Source organism: Ranitomeya imitator, chromosome 5 (genome assembly GCF_032444005.1).
Source record: "Ranitomeya imitator isolate aRanImi1 chromosome 5, aRanImi1.pri, whole genome shotgun sequence".
In the NCBI taxonomy this organism is placed as follows: Eukaryota; Metazoa; Chordata; class Amphibia; order Anura; family Dendrobatidae; genus Ranitomeya; species Ranitomeya imitator.
The window spans coordinates 705940075-705952223 of record NC_091286.1 but is presented as its reverse complement, the minus strand read 5'-3'; the positions used below and the strand labels follow the sequence as shown (position 1 = coordinate 705952223).

Here is a 12149-nt window from a genome sequence, read left to right as displayed (position 1 = left end):
AATGGCGGCAGCGCTTTTTTATAGTGCAGAGTGACATCATTTCAGCAGCCAATCCCAGCCTTGCCAGTACTTACATGCCCACCATGCTAAACAGGATGTGCCCACACTTTCATTCATTCCTCATTGGCTGCTGCGTTCAATTTGAATTCTGGGAACTTCCGATTCCGGTATCCGATACGCGGGAAGTATCGGAATTCAGTATCGGAATTCCGATACCGCAAATATCGGCCGATACCCGATACTTGCGGTATCGGAATGCTCAACACTAATTGTCACCCATCACTGCTGAAGTCCCATCACCAGGACAAACATATAGGGGAAGCAGTTCCAGGGTGCACTATGGGCCATTCTGTAGGTTTGGTCTTCTGTGAGGCCTGGTAGATATGGAGAAAAGCTAAAAGGAGCAGGAAATTGATGGAAGTGTTGCTAGCCCCATTCCTTCTGCTTTTGACTGGGAGAAACGCTGGCCAGACGTTAGTTTGTAGTGATCAGCTGAAGGAGAACATCCTTCATTCTTCGACATACAGTAACGTTACCTGAGAATGAGACTACGGAATATCAAATGTCACTTACGTTAATTTTATACTATTACAGAAAAACCTGGATCCTGCCCCATTCCGCTCACTCGGTGCATGGCCCCTGTTGAAGAACCTCTATGTAACTCTGACAGAGACTGCCTTGGACAGCAGAAGTGCTGCACCCCATGGTGCCGTCAGCAATGCACGGACCCTAGTAAGTGGAAATGAGTTATTATGTGTGTAAATCTGCAAAAAGTCTGTAACAATGTTCTGATTTGTGAATCTCAAGAGATGTGTAAGAGATGACTTGTTCCATCTAGGCAGCTCCTTTATCACCGTAGAATCATAGAATCGTAGAGTTGGAAGGGACCTCCAGGGTCATCTTGTCCAACCCCCTGCTCAGTGCAGGAGTCACTAAACCATCTCAGACACGTCTGTCCAGCCTCTGTTTGAACACTTCCATTGAAGGAGAACTCACCACCTCTCGTGGCCGCCTCTTCCAGTCATTGATCGCCCTCACTGTCAAAAAGTTTTTACTAATATCTAATCTGTGTCTCCTCCCATTCAGCTTCATCCCATTGCTTCTAGTCTTTCCTTGTGCAAATGAGAATAAAGATGATCCCTCTACCCTGTGACAGCCCTTCAGATATTTGTAGACAGCTATTAAGTCTCCTCTCAGTCTTCTTTTTTCAAGCTAAACATTCCCAGATCCTTTAACCGTTACTCGAGCAGGAGGAGTGCAGAGAAGCAGAGCGCCGGGGACAGACAGCGGTAGGTAAGTATCTAGTGTTTGTTTTTTTTACTTTTACGCTGGTAACCAGGGTAAACATTGGGTTACTAAGCGCGGCCCTGCGCTTAGTAACCCGATGTTTACCCTGGTTACCAGTGAAGACATCGCTGGATCGTTGTCACACATGCCAATCCAGCGATGTCTGCAGGGAGTCCAGCGACGAAACAAAGTTCTGGACTTTCCTCAGCGACCAACGATCTCCCAGCAGGGGCCTGATCGTTGGTCGCTGTCACACAGAACGATTTCCTTAACGATATCGTTGATACGTCACAAAAAGCAACGATATCGTTAACGATATCGTTATGTGTGAAGGTACCTTTAGCTTTGTGTCATCAGAACATTTAATCAGTTTACTCTCAATTCCTACATGTAAATCATTGATAAAGACGTTGAACAACACAGCACCCGCAACAACAACACCTTCCCACAGGATATGTGATAACTTATAGATTAATGGAGTCTGACCTCTGGGACCTCCACCGATCACCAGAAAGGGGCAGTATTATTATCACCACCATTAGAGTGGCACATCAGTGGTCATGCTTATCCCCAACTCCATTCATTCCTTATGGGGCTACCAGAGAAATTACAGTGGAGCTCAACAAGCCCATAGAGAATGAATGGAGCAGTAGACGAGCGTGCGCACTCATGCTCCATTGTGATGGGGATAAAAGCGCCCTATTACCAGAGGTCTCACAGTTATTATCTGTCCTGTGAGTAGGAGATAATTTTTCCAGTTTTTAGTGTCTCTCAACCGCCTGAAATCTACTGCTGGCAGGGGCTGGTGCTCATCTCGGCGGACATCTCTGGGGTAATCTGCCACGCTTGAGTAGTAAACTCTGAAGATGTCGTCCCGCACGTTTCCAAAATTCGCAAAACTTGCAAAATGTTTGCCGTATTTTAAACAGTTTTTCCATCAGATTTCTGGAAAACTGCATGATGAATAGTAGAGTCCACATTCTGTACATGGACTTCTGCTCTCACCTTTCTTCCTTTCATTGCAGAAGTCCCGGAGAAGCAATGCCCAGTGGTGGCCACCCTTATCAAATGTCAACCACCTTACCCTCCAGCTGAATGTGATGATGAGGACAAAAAATGCCTGCCCGGACAGAAGTGCTGCGATGTCGGCTGCAGAATGGCTTGTACGGACGTGTAAAGTCCCCTGGAGAACTGGGAATAGATGATGTGTAAATGCATTTTCCTCACAAATAAAGATCAAAACGTCCCTGCAGAGCCGGGTGACGCAATAAATCTGTATCATGTTGTAATGACCAGAGGTCCGAATAAGATCCAGTGAGTCACAAACCAAGACCAAGGCAGAAATCTCCAACAGTAGTTTACTCAAAGGCAAAATAAGTAAGGTAATATGAGGAATACTCAGGCAGATGCACCCCAAAGATACACTAGCTCAGCAGCAGCTGAAATCACTGTGCCACTCCAAGGTCTCCTGAGAACTGTATACTCCAACAGGCTAGTAATCAATTTACCTCACAGAACAACTCAATACAAGAACAAGTGTAAATTGAATGTAGTGTTATCAAGAGGAGCCCCTGGAATGACACACTGAGTATAACTTACACACATCTAATATGTGATACACCTCTAAAGTAACGATTAAACACTCTGCAAAGGGATACCCGGGTATCTATGACTATGGTACCGTAACCTAAGATGAGGCCTCTCTCAGGCAGGATTCCACACAGGCTGCAGCCAGTCCAAGTCTTCGGCGCCAATAAATTACAGCACGCTTCTCCGTCTTGTCGGCCGATGCCGAGCCCAAACGCCGGGGACTTAGTTTAGTGGACTAAAGAAGTTGTCTCTTCTCCTGTAGTTCCTAGAAATGTTCTTACAACAATCCGTCCGTCTTTATATATCAGCAGTCTGTCCAAACTTGTTTCTCAACTCAATGCACATGGACTCCACAGACTCTCAAGTACGTACTGGGCTTTCAGTAAAGTCTCAGTCTTCCAAAATAACAGACTAACTGTTTCCAGGAAAACGTTAGCAACAAAAACAAGTCTCTCACATAGTTGATTCTTCTCGAAGCTTGTCTCTTCTCTGCTCTCTCTTCCTTATCTGACACTTTACACAACGGACACCAGACCCCACCCACCAGCACACATAGTCTCCGGGGAGGGGGGGGGGTGAAGAATCAACAACAAGTGGAACACAATTGTGAAGTAGAACAACATTTATTGGTTATTTTACATTTTTGTGGAAATTCAAAAACTGAAACGTGAGGCGTGTAAATATTATTCGGCCCCTGTAACTTAATACTTTGTTGCGCCACCTTTTGCTGCGATTACAAGTCTCTTGGGGTTTGTCTCTATCAGTTTTGTACATGGATAGACTGAAATTCTTGCCCGTTCTTCCTTGGCAAACAGCTGGAGCTCAGTGAGGTTTGATGGAGATCGTTTGTGAACAGCAATTTTCAGCTCTTTCCACAGATTCTCCATTGGATTGAGGTCTGGACTGTGACTTGGCCATTCTAACACCTGGATACGTTTATTTGTGAACCATTCCATTGTAGATTTTGCTTTATGTTTGGGATCATTGTCTTGTTGGAAGACAAATCTCCGTCCCAGTCTCAGGTCTTTTGCAGACTCCAACAGGTTTTCTCGAAGAATGGTCCTGTATTTGGCTCCATCCATCTTCCCATCAATTTTAACCATCTTCCCTGTCCCTGCTGAAGAAAAGCAGGCCCAAACCATGATGCTGCCACCACCATGTTTGACAGTGGGGATGGTGTGTTCAGGGTGATGAGCTTTGTTGCCTTTATACATATCGTTTGGCATTGTTGCCAAAAAGTTCAATTTTGGTTTCATCTGACCAGAGCACCTTCTTCCACATGTTTGGTGTCTCCCAGGTGGCTTGTTGCAAACTTTACACAACACTTTTTATGGATATCTTTGAGAAATGGCTTTCTTCTTGCCACTCTTCCATAAAGGCCAGATTTGTGCAGTGTACGACTGATTGTTGTCCTATGGACAGACTGTCCCACCTCAGCTGTAGATCTCTGCAGTTCATCCAGAGTGATCATGGGCCTCTTGGCTGCATCTCTGATCAGTCTTCTCCTTGTTTGAGATGAAAGTTTAGAGGGACGGCCGGGTCTTGGTAGATTTGCAGTGGTATGATACTCCTTCCATTTCAATATGATCGCTTGCACAGTGCTCCTTGGGATGTTTAAAGTTTTGGAAATCATTTTGTATCCAAATCCGGCTTCAAACTTCTCCACAACAGTATCACGGACCTGCCTGTTGTGTTCCTTGGTCTTCATGATGCTCTCTGTGCTTCACACAGAACCCTGAGACTATCACAGAGCAGGTGCATTTATACGGAGACTTGATGACACACAGGTGGATTATATTTATCATCATTAGGCATTTAGGACGACATTGGATCATTCAGAGATCCACAATGAACTTCTGCACTGAAAGTAAAGGGGCCGAATAATATTGCACGCTCCACTTTTCAGTTTTTGAATTTCCACAAAAAATTTAAAATAACCAATAAATTTCATTCAACTTCACAATTGTGTTTCACTTGTTGCTGATTCTTCACCAAAAATTTACATTTGGTATCTTTATGTTTGAAGCTTGATATGTGGGAAAAGGTTGAAAAGTTCCAGGGGGCCGAATACTTTCACAAGGCACTGCACATATACATCTATATATCCATAAGAGGCCATTCACTGTCTCAGGTGGGCATTAGGTAGCATTTACACTGGCACATGCCACTCACGCAGTTTAGAAAAGCGTCTAGCTGTCTCTGAAGTCCTGGCAGAGAGCCTAGCACCAAGAGGTGTCTCCAGCTCTCCTACCAGACTGTTATGATAGGCAATTCAGTATCACAATGGCCATAGCGGTCAGAGCACATACAGTGATCTGACAATAACCCAAAATAATAGATCGAGCTCTGAGACGTGGGAACTCTGCAGACCGCAATCCCTAATCCTCTCCAAACAACACTAGAGGCAGCCGTGGATTGCGCCTAACTCTGCCTATGCAACTCGGCACAGCCTGAGAAACTAACTAGCCTGAAGATAGAAAAAAAAACCTACCTTGCCTCAGAGAAATACCCCAAAGGAAAAGGCAGCCCCCCACATATAATGACTGTGAGTTAAGATGAAAAGACAAACGTAGGGATGATATAGATTCAGCAAAGTGAGGCCCGACTTTCTTAACAGAGCGAGGATAGGAAAGATAACTTTGCGGTCTACACAAAACCCTAAAGAAAACCACGCAAAGGGGGCAAAAAGACCCTCCGTACCGAACTAACGGCACGGAGGTACACCCCTTGCGTCCCAGAGCTTCCAGCAAAACAAATAGGCAAGCTGGACAGAAAAAATAGCAAACAAATAGCAAAGAAGAACTTAGCTATGCAGAGCAGCAGGCCACAGGAATGATCCAGGGAAAAACAAGTCCAACACTGGAACATTGACAGGAAGCATGAATCAAAAAGCATTAGGTGGAGTTAAGTAGAGAAGCACCTAACGAGCTCACAAGATCACCTGAGGGAGGAAACTCAGAAGCCGCAGTACAACTTTCCTCCACAAACGGAAGCTCCCAGAGAGAATCAGCCGAAGTACCACTTGTGACCACAGGAGTGAACTCTGCCACAGAATTCACAACACCAGACACAGATGGCGGTCTCTCACCTGCCTATTAATCCAGTACCGTACTCCGCAACTCCTAGCAGAATCCTCACACTACTCTGTTCCTCGACACACTGAACACCCAAAAAGCCAATTTTCTGGTTCTAGTGAAAAGTTATGCAGGTGCCTCTAATCAAATCCTGCAGAGCTGGAATTTAACCCTGTCCTACCTGGCTGTGCAACATATCGTCCCCCCTCTGCCCAAAGTCAGGAGCTTCTGACAACCACCTCTGCAGCCAAGCATCTTTCCACCGAGCTCACAAGGTCATCTGCATTCTGGGACTCATTAGCCAACCCAATTTTTGTATGGTTTAAGGAAGTGAAGGTACAAATCTGTCCACTGCCACTCTTTCCACCATTTGAGCTGTAGAAATGGTCTCAGGCTGCAGACATTTCTGGATCACGTGTAAAAGGGTCAATCATCCGGGATTGGGGCATCGTGTCCTTGTGGTAGGTGCACCCGTTGCAACCTGAGGGACTGGGTTAAGCCTACACATGACAAAATCTTCACCTTCAGCTTGCCATATTCTTTGGCATCATGCAGTGTCAGGTCAAAGTACTCTTTCTGCCGTTGCTTAGTAAGGTGTGGAGACAGAACCTCTGCCCATTGCCATTCTCACGAAGACAGTCCGGGAAGCCTCGATGTTGTCCTCCGGAGTCATTTCCTGCAAGGTCTCCTGTACTGTGCACATCACACAGATAATGTCTCTTTGGCTGGAGGAAAGCGCAGTCACTCTGCCGCGGACAGTTTCTGCCAAGAAAGACATTTGCTGCTGCTGCTGTACCTGAACTACGTGCTAAGCAAGTTCCTCCATACTTCAGACTGTGTTCACAACGCTGTAGGTGTCCTTACTCAGGACATTCAATCTTCACACTGCAATCGCCTTTGCTCTCTGGGATTTCACACCCGCATTTCATCCACCAATTGTAGGGATTCACTCTCTCTGGTAGCCACTAGGAAGCATTCACACGACGGTCACCCATTCATAAAAATGTCTGTCTGTCTCTCGAGTCCTGGCAGAAAGCCTAGCACCACGAGCTCTCCTACCAGTCACAGACGGCGGTCTGCCACCCATGTAGCCACCCAGGACAGTACTCTGCTGCTCCTTGCCGAATCCTCACACTGCTCCGCTCCCCACACTGAACACCCCGAGAATCCAGCTCCTGGTTCTAAATAAAAACTATGCAGGTGCCTCTAATCAAACCCTGCAGACCCTACCTCACTCTGCTACAATGGATATATATATATATATATATATACACACACACACAGAGGCTTCTCACAAACTTAGAACATCATTAAAAAGTTAAATTATTTCAGTTCTTCAACACAAAAACTCGTATTCTATAGAGTCATTACACACAGAGTGATCTGTGTCACATGTTTATTTCTGTTAATGTTGATGATTATGGCTTACAGCCAATGAAAACCCAAAAGTCATTATCTCAGTAAATTAGAATAATTAACAATAAACACCTGTAAAGTCACACATTGAATATATTCCATTCCATATTGCATTTAAGGCTGGGGTCACACTTGTGAGAAACTCGCCCGAGTCTCGCAGCTCAATACCCGGCACTCGGACCGGAGCGATCAGCTACACAGAAATACCTGCAGCCGCGCGCTCCGGACCCAGTGCCGGGTATTGGGGTGCGAGAGTCCGGCCAACGCAGATTTCATGTGTGTGTCTTTATTTAAGGCCGGGATCACACATGCGAGAAACTCGGACGAGCCTCGGATCTTAACACCCAGCACTGAATAGATATATCGATACATAGATAGATAATAGATAGATAATAGATTAATAGATAAATAAGATCTATCTATCTATTATCTATCTATTATCTATCTATCTATGTATTATCTATCTATTATCTATCTATCTATCTATTATCTATCTATTATCTATTTATCTATCTATCATCTATCTATCTATCTATGTATTATCTATGTATTATCTATCTATCTATTATCTATCTGTTATCTATCTATCTATTATCTATCTGTTATCTATCTATTATCTATCTATCTATCTATCTATCTATTATCTATCTGTTATCTATCTATCTATCTATCTACCTATTATCTATCTATCTATCTGTTATCTATCATCTGTCTATCTATCTATCTATTATCTATCTATTATCTATCTATCACACAAAGTGTTAGCATAATAATTACCAATGGCTGGTGCAGTAAGGATGTCCAAGGGATGTGCGCCCGCCCCAACGCACGTTTCGGTGAACCACCTTCGTCAGGGGGCCCCTGACGAAGGTGGTTCACCGAAACGTGCGTTGGGGCGGGCGCACATCCCTTGGACATCCTTACTGCACCAGCCATTGGTAATTATTATGCTAACACTTTGTGTGTATGTGGGAGGTATTCTTTGGAGCATTGGCTCTATAATGGGTCTGTGCAGTGGCATTATGCCTCTAAATTAGTATGGTAGCCATATGGTCTTTCTATATGGGATGGGATTTGTCCAGGGTTTGTGCCCCCTGCGTTTTCACACATAGCATTTTTTAGGTATGTTGCTTGACTCCTATTTCACAGTGTCTATGTATTTTATATCAATAAAATGGTTTTGTATTTTTGTCTACTAACTTTGACTTGAGTAGCGTTCTTTTGGGGTGTGTTGCTTACAACATTGACGATAAGTCGTATTGTCCTCCGCTTGTTTGTTACATCTAGGACTAGTTCTATAATGCGGATAAGCTCTATGAGTCATTATGGTGAGAAAAGGGCAGATTCTTATCTATTATCTATCATCTATCTATCTATCTATTAATTCAAATGAGCTTTATTGGCAGGACTAAGTACACGTTAGCATTGCCAAAGCATATGGTAAAAATACGGGGGTGGAGGACGGAGGCATATCTATTATCTATCATCTATCTATCTATTTATCTATTATCTATTATCTATCTATCTATTATCTATTATCTGTCGATCTATCTATTTATTATCTATGTATTATCTATCTATTATTTATTATCTATCTATTATCTATTATCTGTCTATTATCTATTTATTATCTATTTATTATAGATAGATAGATAGATAGATAGATAGATAGATGATAGATAGATAATAGATAGATAGATAGATAGATAGATAGATAGATAGATAGATAGATAGATAGATAGATAATAGATAGATAGATAACAGATAATAGATAATAGATAATAGATAGATAGATAGATAATAGATAATAGATAATAGATAGATAATAGATAGATAGATAGATAATAGATAATAGATAATAGATAGATAGATATATAATAGATAGATAGATAATAGATAGATAGATAGATAATAGATAGATAGATAATAGATAGATAGATAGATTTATTATCTATTATCTATCTATTATCTATCTATCTATTATCTATCTATCATCTATCTATCTATTATCTATCTATCTATTATCTATCTATTATCTATCTATATATTATCTATCTATCTATCTATTATCTATCTATCTATTATCTATCTATTATCTATCTATCTATCTGTTATCTATCTATTTATTATCTATCTATCTATCTATCTATCTATCTATCTATCTATCTATCTATCTATCTATCTATCTATTATCTATCTATTATCTATCTATCTATTATCTGTTATGCTGTGCTATCAGGCAACACAGCGTGCAGTAATCAGCGCACATACAGTGATATGGCAATAACCCAAAAACAATCGAACAAGCTCTGAGACGTGGAATCTCTGCAGACTGCAATACCTGAACCTATCCTCACACAACTAAAAGCAGCAGTGGATTGCGTCTAACACTACCTATGCAACTCGGCACTGCCTGAGGAGCTGACTAGCCTGAAGATAGAAATACAAGCCTGACTTGCCTCAGAGAAATACCCCAAAGGAATAGGCAGCCCCCCACATATAATGACTGTTAGCAAGATGAAAAGACAAAACGTAGGAATGAAATAGATTCAGCAAAGTGAGGCCCGATATTCTAGACAGAGCGAGGATAGCAAAGAGAACTATGCAGTCTACAAAAAACCCTAAAACGAAAACCACGCAAAGGGGCAAAAAAGACCCACCGTGCCGAACTAACAGCACGGCGGTGCACCCTTTGCGTCTCAGAGCTTCAGCAAAAGAGAATAGCACAGCTGGACAGAAAAAACGGAAACAAAAACAAAGTAGCACTTATCTAGCAGAGCAGCAGGCCACAGGAAAGATGCAGTAGCTCAGATCCAACACTGGAACATTGACAAGGAGCAAGGAAGACAGACTCAGGTGGAGTTAAATAGCAAGGCAGCCAACGAGCTCACCAAAACACCTGAGGGAGGAAGCCCAGAGGCTGCAATACCACTTGTGACCACAGGAGTGAATTCAGCCACAGAATTCACAACAGTACCCCCCCCTTGAGGAGGGGTCACCGAACCCTCACCAGAACCCCCAGGCCGACCAGGATGAGCCACATGAAAGGCACGAACAAGATCTGGGGCATGGACATCAGAGGCAAAAACCCAGGAATTATCCTCCTGAGCATAACCCTTCCATTTGACCAGATACTGGAGTTTCCGTCTAGAGACACGAGAATCCAAAATTTTCTCCACAATATACTCCAATTCCCCCTCCACCAAAACAGGGGCAGGAGGCTCCACAGATGGAACCATAGGTGCCACGTATCTTCTCAACAACGACCTATGGAATACATTATGTATGGAAAAGGAGTCTGGAAGGGTCAGACGAAAAGACACCGGATTGAGAATCTCAGAAATCCTATACGGACCAATAAAACGAGGTTTAAATTTAGGAGAGGAAACCTTCATAGGAATATGACGAGAAGATAACCAAACCAGATCCCCAACACGAAGTCGGGGACCCACACGGCGTCTACGATTAGCGAAAAGCTGAGCCTTCTCCTGGGACAAGGTCAAATTGTCCATTACCTGAGTCCAGATCTGCTGCAACCTGTCCACCACAGAATCCACACCAGGACAGTCCGAAGACTCAACCTGTCCTGAAGAGAAACGAGGATGGAACCCAGAATTGCAGAAAAATGGAGAGACCAAGGTAGCCGAGCTGGCCCGATTATTAAGGGCGAACTCAGCCAACGGCAAAAATGACACCCAATCATCCTGGTCAGCAGAAACAAAACATCTCAGATATGTTTCCAAGGTCTGATTGGTTCGTTCGGTCTGGCCATTAGTCTGAGGATGGAAGGCCGAGGAAAAAGATAGATCAATGCCCATCCTACCACAAAAGGCTCGCCAGAACCTCGAGACAAACTGGGAACCTCTGTCAGAAACAATATTCTCAGGAATGCCATGCAAACGAACCACATGCTGGAAGAACAAAGGCACCAAATCAGAGGAGGAAGGCAATTTAACCAAGGGCACCAGATGGACCATTTTAGAAAAGCGATCACAGACCACCCAAATGACCGACATCTTTTGAGAAACGGGAAGGTCAGAAATGAAATCCATCAAAATATGTGTCCAAGGCCTCTTCGGGACCGGCAAGGGCAAAAGCAACCCACTGGCACGTGAACAGCAGGGCTTAGCCCTAGCACAAATCCCACAGGACTGCACAAAAGCACGCACATCCCGTGACAGAGATGGCCACCAGAAGGATCTAGCCACTAACTCTCTGGTACCAAAGATTCCTGGATGACCAGCCAGCACCGAACAATGAAGTTCAGAGATAACTTTACTAGTCCACCTATCAGGGACGAACAGTTTCTCGGCCGGACAACGATCAGGTTTATTAGCCTGAAATTTCTGCAACACTCTCCGCAAATCAGGAGAGATGGCAGACACAATGACTCCTTCCTTGAGGATACTCGCCGGCTCAGATAACCCCGGAGAGTCGGGCACAAAACTCCTAGACAGAGCATCCGCCTTCACATTTTTAGAGCCCGGAAGGTACGAAATCACAAAATCAAAACGAGCAAAAAATAACGACCAACGGGCCTGTCTAGGATTCAAGCGCTTGGCAGACTCGAGATAAGTAAGATTCTTATGATCAGTCAATACCACCACGTGATGCTTAGCTCCCTCAAGCCAATGACGCCACTCCTCGAATGCCCACTTCATGGCCAGCAACTCTCGGTTGCCCACATCATAATTACGCTCAGCAGCAGAAAATTTCCTGGAAAAGAAAGCACATGGTTTCAACACTGAGCAACCAGAACCTCTCTGTGACAAAACCGCCCCT

At 43.7% G+C, this 12149-nt stretch overlaps 1 long non-coding RNA gene across 1 annotated transcript; it reads left to right on the top strand.

Moving 5' to 3' along the window:
- The first annotated feature begins 593 nt into the window (after positions 1-593).
- On the top strand, positions 594-2356 carry LOC138638875 (uncharacterized). The gene is made up of 2 exons (XR_011312560.1): positions 594-732; positions 2313-2356. It is a non-coding gene; the product is annotated as an uncharacterized lncRNA (long non-coding RNA).
- Positions 2357-12149: the final 9793 nt, after the last annotated feature.